Here is a 14,996-nt window from a genome sequence, read left to right as displayed (position 1 = left end):
ATGACTGGATCATTCCCACCAGCATACAACAACAAACCCTAGCCTCCCACTCACTTTCATTTTCTGCTCTTTCAAAGGTAGACTCTTCAAGGAAGAGCCCTTCATAGTCACTCTCATTCTGTTCTCCACCCAGTTCTATCAGATTCACCAGGGACTGCCACTCTTGTTAGGTGGCCATGGCTAAATTCCTATTATCACCTTATGTGACCATTTGGCAGCATGACACAGTTAACTACTACCACCTTCACGAAACCATTTCTTCATGAGACTTCCAAGGCATCCCTCTCTCTTAATGGTCCACTTCAATGACCGCTCTTAGTCATCCTCCATCTCTGAAGTATTGAAATGCTCCAAAGCTCAGTTCTTGGTATTCTTCTTTATACAGTATACCTCTCCCTCAGTGATTCAATCCATGGCTTTAAATACCCACTGATAATTGTCCAATTTTTATCCCAAAACCCACCTCTCCCCTGAACTCAGATACCACTTTCCAACACAACATCTCTTTTTGACTAAAAACACCCACAAACTTAACACAAGCAAAACTCAACTCGAGTCCTATCCTCCCTCAAACTGCTCTCCACCCCTTTTTTTCCATCTAAGTAAATGGCACCTCAATTCAGTCAGAAGAGGCTAAAATCTAGCAGTCAACTTTGATTCCACTCAAGTTTTCCCATCACAGTAAATGACACCTCCACTCAGTCAGCACAAGCAAAAGAATTTAACAGTCAACCTTGAGTCTTCTCTTTTCAAAAGTCCCTATATGTCCAACCAATCATCTACTTGTTTTAATCCAAAATGTATCTCAATTCTGACCACTTCTTACCACCTACACTACTAGTTCACACTAATATCACCTTGTTTCTAAACTAGTAACTTTGCTTCATTCTTGATTCACACAGTCCTCTTTCCTTCAAAAAACAACTAGAATTATCTTTTTTAAACTTAAATTTGACCATGTCACGTCTTTGCTAAAACTCCTCTACAGGGTTACAATCGCTGTGGCCTATAAGGCCCAACATGAACTGGTCCCTCTCTCTCCAAACTTAGCTCTGATTCTTCCTGACAACTGCTATACTTGTCATACTGCTTATTTTGATTATTTCTTGCTCACACCAAGCTTATCCCTCTGCAAAGTCTTTGAACTAGCTAATCCCTCTTCAGGGATACTCTTTCCCCAGATTTTGGCATGGCTGCCTCCTCCTGGATATTCTGTTCTCTTCTCAAATGTCACTTCCTTAGAGAGGTCTTCCTTCACTGCTACTTTTAAAAGAGTGCCCTTTCTTGGCCTCTCGGCCCTCTTTCTCCCAACAATCTTCATTTTCTTTATTCTATTTACTTTTATCTAAAACCACAGCATTTCTTTGTCTACTTTTTTGTCTGTTTTCTCCTTGGATTTAAGCTCCATGATAATACTTCGTCTTGTCAACCACAATCTTTCTGGTATCTAGAATACATCCTAGCATCTCTGTTGGTTGGTTGGTTAAATGAATGACTGACTAAGAATCAAAAACATGAAGTAGATTTATAAATTAAGACAAGTCAATCTAAAATTTGACGTGAAATTAGGATTAATACAAAACCTTTGCCATTAACCTCTAAAAAATTCCTTGCAAGCACACAAAAGCACCCTTCAGATTCTGAATACAAAACTTCATCTACCTCCACATCCTTCTATAATTAAATCTTTTTTTTTCTCAAATGTTATCGACAAGTTTGAAAAAACTAGCCTTATTTATAATTTATGCTTTAATTACTAGTTTCATTTCCTACCCTTCTCCTGTATTGTAATTATCAGTTTTTCTGCTTTATGAGGGTTAAATGTGCTTTCACAGAGCTAGCCTGAGAAGTAACCATGAAGTCTGATGTTGAGTTGCTGCCCAAAGTCTGCAAACATCCCCTCATCACCCACCTTCAACAGACATACTCCTTGCAATCCAGGCCTTTACCCTAAAAATCCTAGAACCTCTCCAGTCTCCATTAATTAAAGGTTAATGCACAACAGAGCATGAACCTATTCAGACCGGTAAATGCCAATACCAATCATTAGATACTTTGAATATGGTCCTTACACAACTATATAAAAGTCACATTTATTAGAAAACTCAAGGGGAGAAACCGGAAATGAATTTAAAAAGCCAATTTAAAATGAAGCATTTGTAAAATGGAAACTAAGTATCCTTTCTGTGCCCTTTTCTAATTTAAACTACTTCTTCATTTTGTACCAGCCATCCTGGATATAAAGCAGAGCTTCTCAATCTCAGCACTATTAACACCTTGAGCTGGATAATTCTATTGGTGAGGTGGGGGGGGGGGAGGCTGTCCTGTACAGTGTAGGATGTTTAGCAGTATCCTGGGCCTCTACACATTAGATACCAGTAGTGCAAACACACCCAGCTGTTAACAGCCAAAAATCTCTCAGGTGTTGCCAAATGTCCCCAGAGGGGCAAAATGTAGCTGAGAAACCACCTATCTAATTAACCTTTCCCCTTACTTCCTCACAGTACACCAGGTACAGCTGGATTCCCTGCCCTACAACAGATTTTACTGAATGAAAATACCAATCTCCAACACTTCATAACTCTCTAACCTAGCCCAGCAGACTTCCTCACTATTCCTTAACATATATTTGCTTCCTCACATTTACATTCTATTTATATCCAACTTTTAAAAATAGCTAGGTCCATATATTCACATTTTAACAACTTACATAACTACTACACACAAGGAAATCACACCTTTCTGAGGCAAGAGAGATGTGATATATTTAAAACTTGAAATAAATGAAAAAAGTCAATCAAAATAATAGTCAACAGATAAGACTGAGAAAATTTCAATTAAAATATTTTTAAAGGCGTATTCTTGCAAGCATTGGGGACTACCAGTTTAATAGGCCAAGCCCTCGATCATGGGGCTTGCCCTTATGAAGCTTGCTACTGCAAAAGAGAGGGTAAGCCTACTTATAATTATGCCTAAGAGTCACCCCAGAGAACCTCTTTTGTTGCTCAGATGTGGCCTCTGTCTCTAAGCCAACTCTGCAGGAAAATTCACTGCCCTTCCCTACTACATGGGACATGACTCTCAGGTGTGTAAATTTCCCTGACAATGTGGGACATGACTCCTGGGGATGAGCCTGGCCCTGGCATTGTGGGATTGAGAAAGCCTTCTTGGACCAAAAGGGGGAAGAGAAACAAAACAAAATAAAGTTTCAGTGGCTGAGAGATTTCAAATAGAGTCAAGAGGTCATTCTGGAGGTTATTCTTATGCATTATATAGATATCACTTCTTAGTTTTTAGTATATTAGAATAGCTAGAAGGAAATACCTGAAACTGTTGAACTGTAATCCAGTAGCCTTGATTCTTGAAGATGATTGTATAACTAACAACATAGTTTTTACAGTGTGACTGTTTAACTGTGAAAACCTTGTATTGCATAAAAAGTTGAATAAGAAAATAAAGACAAAAAATAAATAAATAATAGGGAGGATAAAGGGTCTCAGATGTTTTTGGTATGCTTTTCACTTTTATCCTTTATTTATTTATTTATTTATTTATTTATTTATTTTTTTGGAGTAATGAAAATGTTCAAAAACTGATTGTGGTGATGAATATATGACTATATGATGATACTGTGAACTATTGATTGCACACTTTGGATGATTATCTGGTATGTTAACATATCTCAATAAAATTCCATTAAAAATCTTTTTAAAGGCAAGACATACTAAATCCACTTGGAAGTTCTTAATTAATTGTATGGTCTCTTCAAACTAAGTATTCAAGAAAAACTTCATGCCACTAAAATTCCCAAATTAGAGTTTAAAATGAAAAAGACAATCAATTAAGTTCTAAATACCCAACTGCTACAGTATTAACTTCAGAACTTTTATGAGGCAGTATTACTTCTTTAACAAAATGTGACTTTAAAAAAAGGGTGGATCCAAGCAGATACAAAGTTCTCAAAAAATCAATTACTACAGAAATACTTTAATTTTTAAAGCAAAGGTATTTTAAAAAACAAACATGATTTAAACTAAAAGTTTTCAAAATCTTATAACAGGTAACTTTTTTTACGTATCTCTAATCTTCAAACCATCTTGCAAGATAGGTGTTACTTAGCCCCATTTTGCAGATAATAAAGGTATATCCAGGGTATTCTTACACATAGAAATAATTAAGACCCGGAGTTAAAAAAAAAAAATTGATTCTTTAGTAGCTACATGACTCTGGACAAGAGATATAACTCCTCGGTTTCCTATTCTACAAACTGGAGATAATAAATTCATCAAAATGTTGTAACAGATCCTGGCCAGGACAGAGTATCAGACTGGGGACCTATGAGCACTGCCTCCAGTTAACCATGGAGAGGGTTGACTCACACCAACAGCCTTTTAGGTGAGGACTCTGCCTGGAGCTCCGCTGGCTACTCCAAGTCATGGAGTTGGAGAGAACTCCTTTAACCAGGAGATGTTCTTATTGCTCAACCAGCAACAATTAGTGGCTGCCTTCAAGAGAGATATCTGCACCCACTGACCCAGGAAGCTAGGGTATTGCAGCTTCCACGGATGGGGAAGTGGGCCCCCAATGTGGCCTTTGTGTGGAAGGTATTCTTGAGTCTGGGGCTGGTCCTTCTCTGCTACTACTTCTCCATAAGCACCACCTTCTACAACAAATGGCTCACAAAGAGCTTCCATTTTCCCCTCTCACAGCCATACTGCACCTGGCTGTGATCTTGTTCTCTGCTTGTCCACGGCACTGGTTAAGTGCTCCAGCCACAGGGCCCTCATGGTGCTAAGCTGGACTATCTCAGAAGAGTAGCTTCCACAGCACTGATAACAGAGCTTGATGTGGACTTGTCCAGCTGGAGCTTCCTGTACATCACCATCTCACAATACATAATGACCAAATCCACAGCTATTCTCTTCATCTCGATCTCTCTGATCTTCAAGTTGGAGGACCTATGAGACGGAACCTCGTCCTGGTGGTCCTCCTCATTGCCGGGGGCTTCTTCATGTTCATCTACAAGTCCACATAGTTCAACATAGAGGGCTTTGCCTTGGTGCTGGGCACCTGATCCACAGCAGTATCTTCTGCAGATACTCTTGCAGAAGGCTGAACTTGGGCTCCTGAACCCCACTGACACCATGTTCTACCTGCAGCCACTGATGTTACTGGGGCTCTTGCCTCTCTTTTCCATATTTGAAGATCTCTGTTTGTCCACATCTGAGAAACGACTCTGTTTTCAAGACCCAGTGCTTCTTCTGTGGGTACTTGGAAGCCTCTTCCTGGGTGGGATCCTCATCTTTGGTTTGGGCTTCTCCAAATTCCTGCTGGTCTCCAGAACCTCCAGCCTCTCTACATTGCTGGCATTTTTAAAGAAGTCTGCACTCTGCTGTTGGCAGCTCATCTGCTGGGTGACCAGATCAGCCTTCTCAGCTGGCTGGGCTTCACCCTCTGCCTCTCGGGGATATCCCTGCATGTTGCCCTCAAAGCTCTGCACTCCAGAGATGATGGTGACCCTAAACCACTGAAGGAGCTGGGCTCCAGCCCTGACACTGGGCTGCTGCTCTGGAGCAGCCAGCAGAAAGGAGAGGATAATGAGGAGGAAGAGTACTTTGTGGCACAGGCAAAGCAGTGACTGGCCAGGGGGAGCAACTTGGATGCAGGCTGCTCCATATCTGTGCTGCTACTTCACACTCAGTTGAACAGCTCACGTGGGCCTGGGTAGCCCTTGGCAAGAGATAGAGAGTAGGGGGCTGGCAGTTGCCTAGGCTGTGCCTCAGAGACATCATGTAGCCATGTGGTGGAGCTCTGGGTCAGGGCTTCTGGCTCCTACCCTTCCCTTCAAAGCTTGTTAATGAGAGACCTGCCCTGCAAGAAATATTAAAGGGAGTTCTATCAGCTAAAAAAAACAAGTCAAGGGAGAAAGGTCTGGAGCAGGACACAGAATTGAAGAGTATTAGCAAAGATAACTTAAAGGATAAAAAGACAGAGAGAAAAAAAAAAAAAAAGACCTGACAAATAAAAGACAAAGGATAAAATGAAGTAAGAACTGCCTTTACAGTAATAACACTGAATGGTAATGGATTAAACTCACCAATTAAAAGACACAGATCTGCAGAATGAATTTTAAAATATGATCAACCTATATGCTGTTTATAGGAGACTCATCTTAGACCCAAGGGTACAAATAGGTTGAAAATGAAAGGATGGAAAACGATATCCCAAGCAAGTAGTAACCAAAGGAAAGCTGGGGCGGCTATACTAATATCTGACTACAGACTTTAAATGCAAAGATGCCATAAGAGACAAGGAAGGACAATATATATTAATAAAAGGGTCAATTCACCAAGAAAAAACTAACAATAATAAAGTTTATGTACCCAATCAAGGATCTCCAATACATGAGACAAACACTTGCAAAACTGAAGAGAGCAACAGACATTTCTACAACAATAGTGGAAGACTTCAATATACCACTCTCTTCTACTGGTAGAACAACCAGACAGAGGATCAGTAAGGAAATAGAGAACTAAACAATATGATTAATGAATTACACCTAACAGACATATACAAATCGCTGTACCCCAAAACAGTTCAAGTGCTCATGGAACATTCTCCAGGATAGATTATATGCTATGGTACAAACAGGTCTTAATAATTTTAAAAGACTGAAATTACTCAAAGCACTTTCTCTGACCATAATGGAATGCAGCTGGAAATCAATAACCACCAAAGAACCAGATCTTTCACAAATATATGGAGGTTAAACAACACACTCTTAAACAATCAGTGGGTCAAAGAAGAAACTGCAAGAGAAATCAGTAAGTAACTAAAGATGAATGAAAATGAAAACACAACATATCAAAACCTATGGGATGCAGCAAAGGCAGTGCTGAAAGGGAAATTGATAGCTCTAAATGCCTACAATAAAAAGGAAGAAAGAGCTAAAACCAAAGACCTAATTGAATCACTGAAGAAACTAGAGAAAGAGCAGCAAGCTAACTCTAAAGCAAGTAGGAGAAAAGAAATAAAAATTAAAGCAGAATAAATGAATTGGAGAACAAAAAAACAATAGAGAGAACTAATAAAACCAAAAGCTGTACTTTGAGACGATCAAGAAAATCGACAAACCCGTAGCTAGACTGAGTCAAAACAAGAGAAGAGGCAAACAAAATCAGAAATGAGAGGGGTGTCATTACTACGGACCCAGAAGAAAATTAAAAAATCATAAGATGATAATATAAACAACTGTACACCAACAAACTAGACAACTCAGAGGAAACGGACAATTTCCTGGAAACACAAGAACAACCTAGACTGACTTGAGAAGAAACAGAAGACCTCAACAAACCAATCACAAGTAAAGAGATTCAATCAGTCATCAAAAACCTTCCTACAAAGAAAAAGCCCAGGGCCAGATGGCTTCACAGGGGAATTTTACCAAACGTTCCAAAAAGAACTAACAGCATTCCTGGCCAAACTCTTCCAAAAAACTGAAGAAAAGGGAACACTACCTAACTCATTCTATAAAGCTAACATCACTCTAATACCAACACCTGATAAAGATACTACAAGAAAGGAAAACTACAGGCCAATCTCCCTAATACATACAGATGTAAAAATTCTCAACAAAATACTTGCAAATTGAATCCAATGGCACATTAGAAGAATTATATACCACAACCAAGTGGGGTTTATTCCAGGCACGCAAGGGTGGTCCAACACAAGAAAATCAATCAGTGTAATAAAACACATTAACAAATCGAAACAGAAAGATGACATGATCATTTCAATTGATGCTGCAAAGGCATTCAACAAAATTCAGCATCCTTTTTTGATAAAAACACTTCAAAAGGTAGGAATCAAAGGAAACTACCTCAATATGATAAAGGAAATATATGAAAAACCCACAGCCAGCATCATACTCAACAGTGAAAGCCTAACCCCCTGTGCCAGTTTGAATATATTGTGTCCCCAAAACGCCATTATCTTTGATGTAATCTTCTGTGGGCAGATGTTATCGGTGTTGATTAGATTTGCATGGAAATGCACACCACCCAACTGTAGGTGATAACTCTGATGAGATATTTCCATAGAGGCGGGGCCCCACCCATTCAGGGTGGGCCTTGATCAGTGGAGCCATATAAATGGGATGACAAACAGAGGGAACTCAGTGCAGCTGTGAGGGACGTTTTGAAGAGGAGCTACAGCCAAGAGGGACACTTTGAAGAAAGCACAGGAGCTGCAGATGAGAGTTTGAAGACGGCCATTGAAAGCAGACTCTTGCTCCAGAGAAGCTGAGAGAGGACAAATATCCCAAGTGCAACCAAGAGTGACATTTTTGAGCAACTGCAGCCTAGAGAGAACTGTCCTGGGGAAAGATATTTTGAAACCAGAACTTTGGAGCAGATGCCAGCCACGTGCCTTCCCAGCTAACAGAGGTTTTCTGGACACCATTGGCCATCCTCCAGTGAAGGTACTCAATTGCTGATGCATTACCTTGGACACTTTATGGCCTTAAGACTGTAACTGTGTAACCAAATAAACCCCCTTTTAAAAAAGACAATCCATTTCTGGTGTTTTGCATTCTGGCAGCAGTAGCAAACTAGAACACCCCCTAAGATTGGGAATGAGACAAGTATGCCCACTGTCACCACTGTTATTCAAAATTATGCTAAAGTTCTAGCTAGAGCGATTAGGCAAGAAAAAGAAATAAAAGGCATCCAAATTGGAAAGGAAGAAATAAAACTCTCATTATTTGCAGATGTCATGATCCTATATTTGGAAAATCCCAAGAAATCTATGACCAAGTTACTTGAGCTAATAAACAAATTCAGCAAAGTGGCAGGATACAAGATTAATGTGCAAAAATCAGTTGTGTTTCTATAAAGCAGTAGGAAGGAATGAGGTCCTGAAGCATGTGACAACATGGTTGAACCCTGAGGACATAATGCTAAGCGAAATAAGTCAGACACAAAAGGACAAATATTGTATGATTTCGCTAATATGAACTAACTAGAAAATGTAAACTCGAGTTTTAAAATGCAGAATATAGGGGACCTAGAGATAGAGAGAAGATAGAGAGTATCTAATATGTATAGAATTGTTAACTAGGTTGAACTTAAACGTTTGGGAATGGATAGAGGTGATGGTAGTTCATTATTGGGATTATAAGTAATAGTGCCATACTGTGGGTGAATTTGATTGAAAGGGGTTGTTTAAAGTCATGTATGCCACCAATTAACATTACAAATATAAATTAAGTTATTGCATGAACTACTACAAATATATGGCACTTATACAAAGAGTTAAAAAAATACATGAGACCACATGTATAGCATTATAACATCTAAACATATTCTATCTTTAAAAAAGGTTATTGGTACAGAATTTCTATTTGGGGTTACAGAAAAGTTGGGGTAATGATGATGGTAGCACAACATTTTTAATGTAATTACCACCACTCCACTTACATATATACAGACGTGTTAAGTGTTAGCAAAATATGGTATATGCAACCTACTTTGAATGTTTAGATAATAGACAGACATATAGATGATAGATATATAGATAAAATAAATGTCACAAAATGTTAAAAGTTGGTAAATCTGGGTTATCAGGGTGAGGGGTTGTTTTGCATTATTTTTGCAAATTTCCGTAACTTTGGAGTTATTTCAAAATAAAAAGCTAAAAAAAAAAAAAAAAAAGAATAGAGCAAGGAAATATGACAAAAATATATACATTAGCTGCAAAAGTTGTTTCATTAGCATTCCTAAATCAAATGTTGAACAATTTGATGGTATAGAAAAGAAAACTTCATATATAGCATTAGATGACTCCTCATAGGATTCTGAGCACCCTCATCCTAAGTAAGCCTGGCTTGAATTATACTACATTTATTTAGAAATTACTAAAATGTATTCCCAATGTTGAGACTTCTGACAAAGCAACATTCACATTAGGAATAGATGAATATTTTTAACTATTAAGAAATAAACAGAAAAAGAACTGGCAATGGATCTCCTTCATAAAAATCTTCAACAGATTTCAAAATAATTTCTTATTTCTAATGACCAGCAGCACACAGAGGCAGGGACTTTCAACTATGAGTGAGTAGCTGAAGGCTTCCCATAAGTCCACCAGGCACCACCAGGTAAGGTGAGGAGGCAGCCTGGTTCTACTCACTGCCTCTGCATAAAAACCAATTCCCATTTTTTGTATTCTCTTTATATACTGGGTTTTAATTTAAGATTTCCTTTTTCAAGTACCCACTTTGATTTTTAAAGAGGGAGGGCTCATTATTGAGAAAAGAACAGGGATTTTGAAGTCTAAAAAATTAGGCTTAAGTTGAACTGGTGAAGTGGAAGGAGGTAAGGGAACAGGAAGAGACTTCATTTTTAATTTATATACATTTGTATTACATGAATAATTTCCCCAAATACTTATTACTACCTAAAAGAGAAAAAGTTCCCCCAAACTATACCATAAGGAAGCTCTCAACTTTTTAAAAACTGTTCTTTTTTGTTTTAAAGAAAGCTACAGAGGCGGGGCAAGATGGCAGACTGGTGAGCTGTATGTTTTAGTTACTCCTCCAGGAAAGTAGGTAAAAAGCCAGGAACTGCGTGGACTGGACACCACAGAGCAATCTGTCTTTGGGCATACTTCATACAACACTCATGAAAACGTGGAACTGCTGAGATCAGCGAAATCTGTAAGTTTTTGCGGCCAGGGGACCCGCGCCCCTCCCTGCCAGGCTCAGTCCCGGGGGAGGAGGGGCTGTCAGCTCCAGGAAGGAGAAGGGAGAATTGCAGTGGCTGCTCTTACCGGAAACTCATTCTACTGATTCAAACTCCAACCATAGATAGACTGAGGCCAGACACCAGAGACTCTGAGAGCAGCCAGCCCAGCAGAGAGGAGACAGGCATAGAAAAAAAACAACACGAAAAACTCCAAAATAAAAGCAGAGGATTTTTGGAGTTCTGGTGAACACAGAAAGGGGAAGGGCGGAGATCAGGCCTTGAGGCGCATATGCAAATCCCGAAGCAAGGCTGATCTCTCTGCCCTGGGCACTTTTCCTTAATGGCCCTGGTTGCTTTGTCTATTAGCATTTCAATAACCCATTAGATCTCTGAGGAGGGCCGTTTTTTTTTTTTTTTTTTTTTTTTTTTTTTTTTTTTTTTTTTAAATCCTTTTTGCTTTTTCTAAAACAATTACTCTAAGAAGCTCAATACAGAAAGCTTCAAAGAATTGAAATTTGGGCACGTCAAGTCAAGAGCAGAACTAAGAGAGCTCTGAGACAAAAGGCAATAATCCAGTGGCTGAGAAAATTCACTAAACAACACAACTTCCCAAGAAAAGGGGGGTGTCCGCTCACAGCCACCATCCTGGTGGACAGGAAACACTCCTGCCCATCGCCAGCCCCATAGCCCAGAGCTGCCCCAGACAACCCAGTGTGACGGAAGTGCTTCAAATAACAGGCACACACCACAAAACTGGGCGTGGACATTAGCCTTCCCTGCAACCTCAGCTGAATGTCCCAGAGCTGGGAAGGGGGAGCAGTGTGAATTAACAGAGCCCCATTCAGCCATCATTTGAGCAGACTGGGAGCCTCCCAACACAGCCCAGCAGCCCAGAACTGCCCTGGGGGGACGGCACTCACCTGCGACATAGCACAGTCATCCCTCAACAGAGGACCCGGGGTGCACAGCCTGGAAGAGGGGCCCACTTGCAAGTCTCAGGAGCCATACGCCAATACCAAAGACTTCTGGGTCAGTGGCAGAGACAAACTGTGGCAGGACTGAACTGAAGGATTAGACTATTGCAGTAGCTTTAAAACTCTAGGATCATCAGGGAGATTTGATTGTTAGGGCCACCCCCCCTCCCCGACTGCCCAGAAACACGCCCCACATACAGGGCAGGCAACACCAACTACACACGCAAGCTTGGGACACCAATTGGGCCCCACAAGACTCACTCCCCCACTCACCAAAAAGGCTAAGCAGGGGAGATCTGGCTTGTGGAGAACAGGTGGCTCGTGGACGCCACCTGCTGGTTAGTTAGAGAAAGTGTACTCCACGAAGCTGTAGATCTGATAAATTAGAGATAAGGACTTCAACTGGTCTACAAACCCTAAAAGAACCCTATCAAGGTCAGCAAATGCCACGAGGCCAAAAACAACAGAAAATCATAAAGCATATGAAAAAACCAGACGATATGGATAACCCAAGCCCAAGCACCCAAATCAAAAGACCAGAAGAGACACACCTAGAGCAGCTACTCAAAGAACTAAAGATGAACAATGAGACCCTAGTACGGGATATGAAGGAAATCAAGAAGACCCTAGAAGAGCATAAAGAAGACATTGCAAGACTAAATAAAAAAATGGATGATCTTATGGAAATTAAAGAAACTGTTGACCAAATTAAAAAGATTCTGGACACTCATAGTACAAGACTAGAGGAAGTTGAACAACGAATCAGTGACCTGGAAGATGACAGAATGGAAAATGAAAACATAAAAGAAAGAATGGGGAAAAAAATTGAAAAACTCGAAATGGACCTCAGGGATATGATAGATAATATGAAACGTCCGAATATAAGACTCATTGGTGTCCCAGAAGGGGAAGAAAAGGGCAAAGGTCTAGGAAGAGTATTCAAAGAAATTGTTGGGGAAAACTTCCCAAATCTTCTAAACAACATAAATACACAAATCATAAATGCTCAGCGAACTCCAAATAGAATAAATCCAAAAAAACCCACTCCGAGACATATACTGATCACACTGTCAAACATAGAAGAGAAGGAGCAAGTTCTGAAAGCAGCAAGAGAAAAGCAATTCACCACATACAAAGGAAACAGCATAAGACTAAGTAGTGACTACTCAGCAGCCACCATGGAGGCAAGAAGGCAGTGGCACGATATATTTAAAATTCTGAGTGAGAGGAATTTCCAGCCAAGAATACTTTATCCAGCAAAGCTCTCCTTCAAATTTGAGGGAGAGCTTAAATTTTTCACAGACAAAGAAATGCTGAGAGAATTTGCTAACAAGAGACCTGCCCTACTGGAGATACTAAAGGGAGCCCTACAGACAGAGAAACAAAGACAGGACAGAGAGACTTGGAGAAAGGTTCAGTACTAAAGAGATTCGGTATGGGTACAATAAAGGATATTAATAGAGAGAGGGAAAAATATGGCAAACATAATCCAAAGGATAAGATGGCCGATTCAAGAAATGCCTTCACGGTTTTAACGTTGAATGTAAATGGATTAAACTCCCCAATTAAAAGATATAGATTCGCAGAATGGATCAAAAAAAATGAACCATCAATATGTTGCATACAAGAGACTCATCTTAGACACAGGGACACAAAGAAACTGAAAGTGAAAGGATGGAAAAAAATATTTCATGCAAGCTACAGCCAAAAGAAAGCAGGTGTAGCAATATTAATCTCAGATAAAATAGACTTCAAATGCAGGGATGTTTTGAGAGACAAAGAAGGCCACTACATACTAATAAAAGGGGCAATTCAGCAAGAAGAAATAACAATCGTAAATGTCTATGCACCCAATCAAGGTGCCACAAAATACATGAGAGAAACATTGGCAAAACTAAAGGAAGCAATTGATGTTTCCACAATAATTGTGGGAGACTTCAACACATCACTCTCTCCTATAGATAGATCAACCAGACAGAAGACCAATAAGGAAATTGAAAACCTAAACAATCTGATAAATGAATTAGATTTAACAGACATCTACAGGACATTACATCCCAAATCAACAGGATACACATACTTTTCTAGTGCTCACGGAACTTTCTCCAGAATAGATCATATGCTGGGACATAAAACAAGCCTCAATAAATTTAAAAAGATTGAAATTATTCAAAGCACATTCTCTGACCACAATGGAATACAATTAGAAGTCAATAACCATCAGAGACTTAGAAAATTCACAAATACCTGGAGGTTAAACAACACACTCCTAAACAATCAGTGGGTTAAAGAAGAAATAGCAAGAGAAATTGCTAAATATATAGAGACGAATGAAAATGAGAACACAACATACCAAAACCTATGGGATGCAGCAAAAGCAGTGCTAAGGGGGAAATTTATAGCACTAAACGCATATATTAAAAAGGAAGAAAGAGCCAAAATCAAAGAACTAATGGATCAACTGAAGAAGCTAGAAAATGAACAGCAAACCAATCCTAAACCAAGTACAAGAAAAGAAATAACAAGGATTAAAGCAGAAATAAATGACATAGAGAACAAAAAAACAATAGAAAGGATAAATATCACCAAAAGTTGGTTCTTTGAGAAGATCAACAAGATTGACAAGCCCCTAGCTAGACTGACAAAATCAAAAAGAGAGAAGACCCATATAAACAAAATAATGAATGAAAAAGGTGACATAACTGCAGATCCTGAAGAAATTAAAAAAATTATAAGAGGATATTATGAACAACTGTATGGCAACAAACTGGATAATGTAGAAGAAATGGACAATTTCCTGGAAACATATGAACAACCTAGACTGACCAGAGAAGAAATAGAAGACCTCAACCAACCCATCACAAGCAAAGAGATCCAATCAGTCATCAAAAATCTTCCCACAAATAAATGCCCAGGGCCAGATGGCTTCACAGGGGAATTCTACCAAACTTTCCAGAAAGAACTGACACCAATCTTACTCAAACTCTTTCAAAACATTGAAAAAAATGGAACACTACCTAATTCATTTTATGAAGCTAACATCAATCTAATACCAAAACCAGGCAAAGATGCTACAAGAAAGGAAAACTACCGGCCAATCTCCCTAATGAATATAGATGCAAAAATCCTCAACAAAATACTTGCAAATCGAATCCAAAGACACATTAAAAAAATCATACACCATGACCAAGTGGGGTTCATTCCAGGCATGCAAGGATGGTTCAACATAAGAAAAACAATCAATGTATTACAACACATTAAAAACTCGAAAGGGAAAAAT

The 14,996-nt window shown here is 39.3% G+C and overlaps 1 protein-coding gene and 1 pseudogene across 3 annotated transcripts in view; one reads left to right on the top strand and one right to left on the bottom strand.

The window, feature by feature from the left end:
- SOS1 (SOS Ras/Rac guanine nucleotide exchange factor 1) overlaps positions 1–14,996 on the bottom strand; it is a 250,299-nt gene that overhangs the window by 190,701 nt on the left and 44,602 nt on the right. The gene's annotated exons all lie outside the window — the stretch shown is intronic.
- On the top strand, positions 4,529–5,638 carry LOC119512774 (annotated as a pseudogene).

Source organism: Choloepus didactylus, chromosome 17, assembly GCF_015220235.1.
Source record: "Choloepus didactylus isolate mChoDid1 chromosome 17, mChoDid1.pri, whole genome shotgun sequence".
Taxonomy (NCBI): Eukaryota; Metazoa; Chordata; class Mammalia; order Pilosa; family Megalonychidae; genus Choloepus; species Choloepus didactylus.
Note: the sequence above shows the minus strand (reverse complement) of the source record. Positions and strands in the feature narration are given on the sequence as shown.